Source organism: Geospiza fortis, unplaced genomic scaffold, assembly GCF_000277835.1.
Source record: "Geospiza fortis unplaced genomic scaffold, GeoFor_1.0 scaffold88, whole genome shotgun sequence".
Lineage (NCBI taxonomy): Eukaryota > Metazoa > Chordata > Aves > Passeriformes > Thraupidae > Geospiza > Geospiza fortis.
The window spans coordinates 290,809-296,249 of NW_005054434.1; positions in this window are offsets into that span (position 1 = coordinate 290,809).

The following is a 5,441-nucleotide window of genomic DNA, read 5'->3' on the forward strand; positions in this document are numbered from 1 at the left end:
TGAGCCTTTTTAAAAAAAAAAAAAAAAAGAAGAAATCTAAAATGTACATTTCCCCCAATGACTCTGCTCTAGAGTGTATTAAAAGCAGCACCTTGACTCAGCCTGCCACATAAACATCCTGCTGCCCCTGGACAGCCCGATGCTGTCTTCCTCCCAGGATGAGGAGCTGAATAAGAAGTGACAATCACAGCTCCTGCCCGCAGGAAAACAGGAAGCGCCAGAGTTGTACAACCACTCCAAACATTGTCCTACCTGCTCCACTCCTTGGGCGCAATGGGAACTTGCTTTCCCTTCCTTTCCACATTGCATAACTATTACTGGTTGCTGCTCAGTCCCAGGATGCTGCTGCGTGGGGCAGTCCCTGCGGCCTTTGGCTTCTCCCTGCCTGCCCAAAGCCAGCCTGGTGCTCCCTGTCCAATGCACCAGGACAAATGCCCACCTTCCAAACCCACTGCTAACAGCGGCAGCGCTGAATGCAAGCACTGGAGGAGATGGAGAAGGACGCAGGGTGCTGGGCAGATTGGCTCACCCACATCTGGCAGGAGCTAGAGCGAAGAAAATCCCACATCCCACCAGAAAGCAGCAGAGTTGGCCAAATTTGGAAATGACCATAAGACTGAAGGAGCTGATCCTTACACATGGGCTCCAGCTCATGCACTGAAGTGCTAAACCTCATCCCTGAGAGTAAGATAGCCCTGTGGGTGGGTGATGGGGTGTGTGCCCCACCCTCAAAGCAAGCTGGGCAGCCAAGGTTCTCCACAGGCACAGAAAGGAGCTCTGGGAACCAGAGATATGTCAGGAAAAGAGGCCACTTGCAGAAACCCCAGTTTATTCACAAATACCCACTCCCACCCCTGACTTTTTGGGTTGATTTCAAGGAATCCTTGTCCACTCAGTGCACTGCATCCCCAGCCAGCAGCTGGCAGCCCTGCTCTCAGGACCATCCTTCCCAAAGACCAGAGACTTTCCACGTTACATGGTGCTCTGGGAGCTGGGAACTTTGCTCCGTCTCCAGCTGCTCCCACATTTCTTCTGAGAGACGGGCCCGAATTTGCTTGCAAAACACAGATGTCATATGCAAGTTTCCAAACAAGAAGAAGGATAAGAAGGTTTCCTCTCTGCTCTTCCTCTCCTCGCAGTGTAAAAACATCCCTTGCCAAACGAGGCAGGCCATCACTTTGCAAAGTTCACATTCCCACAAGGCAGGCATGAGGAGGAACAAGGGGGGGAACCCTCACATGAGTGCCCACGGGTCATGGTCACACAAAACAATACTTTGCAAAATTTGGAAGTGGGAGGAATGTGGGAAGGCTGGAGAGGAGGATGTTTATTAACCTATATCTCCGAAGGGTGTGCGTCCTGTGAGGAGAAAAAGGGAGCCCAAGGCAATGTTGTTCAAGACACTGGTGGGAAAAAAAAAATCTACAAATCCTTATTCAGGCAATCCTACTGCTGGTGTAAAGAAAAAGAAAATGGCTTTTTCTCACACTCATGGCAGTGAGAGTTTTCCTAAATTATGGGAAGCTTCATATGAATTCCCTAACTAACTCCCTTGTGCAATTGCATTAAATAGTAGGATGTGAATGCATTTCCACACCTGACTCAGCCTCTGTGCCCAAAAGGCTGCTCTGGCTCCCTACAGGCATCTAGCAGGAAGCCTTTCAGCTCAAGAACTGCAGTCTCAGCCTCGCTGGCTGTTGCTAAGTGGTGAATGGAAGGCACACAGGGGAAGCACAGCAGTGAGTTTCAGTAAGCCTCTACAGACACTTGAGAAAACTTTTCAGCACCAAAAAAAAAAAAAAAAAAAATCCCAGGGGGTAAGTAAAAAAAAAAAAATTAAAAATCACAATTTAGATGGCAGATACAAGTTAGAGCAAGGAGAGATGAAACCCTACCCTGATGTAACTTGTGAAATTCAGTTTCCTTGCAATGCAAAGCAAAGGCGGTTTTCCGCTATTTCTTTCTGCCTCCCAGACAGAGAATGTCTCTTTGCTTTCACTTTATGACTGTAAAATAGAAATCAGCTGCATTTCTCCCTACCTTTTGCAGCTGCTCGCTGGGGTTGTGGCTGGGACAGTCCCTGCCGAAATATAATCAAATTACGGCCATTCACACCTGCCCCGAACATCCCCAGCTCTGGCTGCACCGGGATTCTCCCAGATTTAGCTGCAGGGACACCTGCAGCAGGGTCTGGCCACAAGACCTGGAGGAAACATCTCCTCCTCGCTGCAGAAAAGCATTAAAAGGCACAAATGTGGCCAGGGCAGCTGTGAGGTTGATCCGCGAAGCCGCAGCGGGGACGGGCGGGCAGGGCCCACGTCCCTCGGCTCCCCCGGCGGCGGGCAGGGCAGCGCTTCGTCGGACACAGAGCACCCTCTGCTGGGAAAGCCTCGGAGGAGAGCAAATCCTCCCGCGGCACAGCCCTCAAGAACTGCTGGCAGGAGGGTTTCCATCCCGCCAGGGTGGCTCCTGGACGAAAGGAGGGAGCAGCGCGTCTGGCTGCCGCCATGGGAGCTCACCACTTGTTTTGTATCGTGAGGCCCCTACGCTGCCCGCTGTGAGGAGAGCAAATCCTCCTGCAGCACAGCCCTCAAGAACTGCTGGCAGGAGGGTTTCCATCCCGCCAGGGTGGCTCCTGGACGAAAGGAGGGAGCAGCGCGTCTGGCTGCCGCCATGGGAGCTCACCACTTGTTTTGTATCGTGAGGCCCCTACGCTGCCCGCTGTAAACAGCTGAAGGACACAAACAGTTCAACACTTCCACGCCGTGGCTCATCATGGACCTGCCGCATGACGCTGGCTGTGCCCTGTCACCTCCCCTGCCACAGCTGCCAGCTTAAAAGAGCCCCAGCAGCACCGAAGCAGGAGCCGTGGCCCAGCACTCGCTGGCTCAGCCCCATTCCCAGTCCCAGTCCCGGTTGCTCCCCACAGCACCGTTCCCAAGTGGTGCCTCCCTCCCTCGGTGCCAAAAGCAGAGACAATTAGGAGTATCAGGGGACCAGGGACATCTTTGCCTGCACAGGGTGGGGATGCAGGGCCTGTTCCTCACAGCACTGCCACCTGGCATGGCACAGACTCTGAATAACAAGGCAGATTCTGTCTCAAAATATCACACGCAGTGAGCGCAGGCAGGCGGCACCTGCTGTGCCTCAGGCCATTTCCCTGCGCCGAGCCGCTGCCCAAACAGTACTTTAACCCAGCTCCGGCTGGGTGTGTTTAAATAAACACACGAGGTTCCCCGACACCCTTCCCTCGGGTCCCGAGCGGCTCAGCAGCGCTCGGCACCCAGCACACCCCAGAAATGCGCTTCCTTCCCCGCCTCGGCCTCTCGGCCGCGCTGGCCATCGCCGCCTTCCTCGGCTGGAGGCTGCTGCTCCGGAGCCCGGCCCGCAGGCACGGAGGTAAGGCCTGACCACCCGGGTTCTGCACGTCCGGCAGCCTTTCTGTGCCCCGGGGACGTGCCCTGGAGCTTCTTCCAGAGGGTCCAGGTGGGCAAATGCCTACAGGACAAAAAAATGCCCTTGGCATGGTGTTTGAGGCCCTCCCCTTGCTGTGGGGCCCTGCAGCTTCATGCTCTTAGCGGGGTCATTGATTTCAGGTGCGGTGAGGAAAACAGGTGTCAGGCTGCTGGAGGGAACTCCCCGAACTTTTGTTATGAAAACTTTCATTGTTTTGTTGTGAAATGCTGCTGGGTGGGCAGGAGGGAGTAGGGGCGTTGGTGATTATTGCATTTCTTGCCTTAAAAATGCATCCTTCCCCTCCATTTTCCATCATTCCAGGGCAAAGTCATCACTTGATTTTGCAGACATTGTCACTCTGGGGCTGGGTGATTCAAAGAGCAGCTCAGGATAGCTTCAGGCATCACTGTGTTCCTGATGTCCTGTGCCTAATTTTAACTGTGCTTCTCTGCTTTTACCTGTGCTGCTCTGTACAAGAGCCTCCTCAAATATTTAACTTTCCAAGGACCCAGAACAAACCATCAAACTGTCTCCCCAGGGCTGCCAGATGCCTGCACTGAGCAGATGAGGCAGATGTGCTGCTGCTAAAGAAAATAAACTAACAAGGCAGGCATTAATCTTCCACATTCAAACCCACTCTGGCCTTTTCACATCAAAAATAAGAAGACAAAAAAGCAAAGCTGAAATTTGAGAAATTAAACTCACTCTCAGAGAGTCCTTGTATTTGCTTTTGCCTTTTATATTTGCTTTGTTGTCATCTCACTTCTCTTTGCTTTTTGCCTTTTATTTGCTTTTGCCTTTTTATCTACAAGAGAAAAAATTTACATATGGGAGTGATGCAAGAAATGATGTCATTTGGGTCCCTAATTCACCCCAAGCCATTCAGAATAATCCCTTACTCACATATACTTGGTAGCTGATCTTAACCTATTAACAGATGCAAAAGGGTTTGCAGGACATCACGTATTTGTAGCTACAAACCAATTTACTACTGCCTGGTCTCTCAAAATATTTTTGACTCTTTGGTAAACTCACCTCTGCGATGTTCAGCTGCAAGCAAGGAGTTAAAAGCAAAAAATATTATTTAGTGGACAACTGGGCCTGCGGAATAAGTCCGTGGTTTAGAGCTGTCCTCAGGCATGGTGATTTGGGGAAAGGGGGGTCTGGGTGTCCATAATCTCACATGTTCATGGGGACACAAACCCATTTCCCAGCAAAGCCAAGCTCTTTGCCAGACAGAGCTGGTCTCCCCTCTCCTATCCATTTCATCCATGCTGAATCCTTTCCACGCTGGAATAACTGGAGAAGAGCCTGCAGCAGCACTGTGTGCTCGGGGTCTGACTCAGGGCACTGTGTTCTTTCCTCACCCCCATCTCCAAATGCTGTTTCCCAGGTGACCTGGCCCCCAAGGCAGAGGAGGGCTTCACTTTGACACTGGACACCTTCCTTCATGTCCAGCAGCTCAGGAAGAGGAGACTGAGAGCTTTCTGCAGCCGAGAAGGCAAAGTCACTGCGCTGCCGAGCAGCCGGGACGAGAGAGCCTCCCTGCTGCCGAGCCTGAGGGTGAACACCAGGCTGGACCTCCTGTACTGCCAAGTGCCATCAGCAGGGGTGGAGGAATGGCATCAGCTTTTGGAGAAGCTGGAGTGGGAAAATGTGACGCTGCCAGTGCCGCTCCCCTACCGCCGGCTGCAGGCTAAGGAGACGCGGCTGAGCGAGTTCAACCAGACGGAGAGAAAGGCCATGCTGGGGTCCTACACCAAAGTGCTCTTTGTCAGGGACCCTTTCCACAGACTGATTGCCACCTTCCTGCAAGGCATGGGCATCAGCCCATCCTTCAGCAGCTTTGTCCAGGAGGTCCTAGACAGCAGAAAGGAACATGAAGCTTGGAAACCGCTGGTCAGCCTGTGCCAGCCCTGCCTCGTGCAGTACGACTACGTGGTGATGTTTGGCTTCCTCAGGCAGGAGCTGGGCCACCTGCTGCA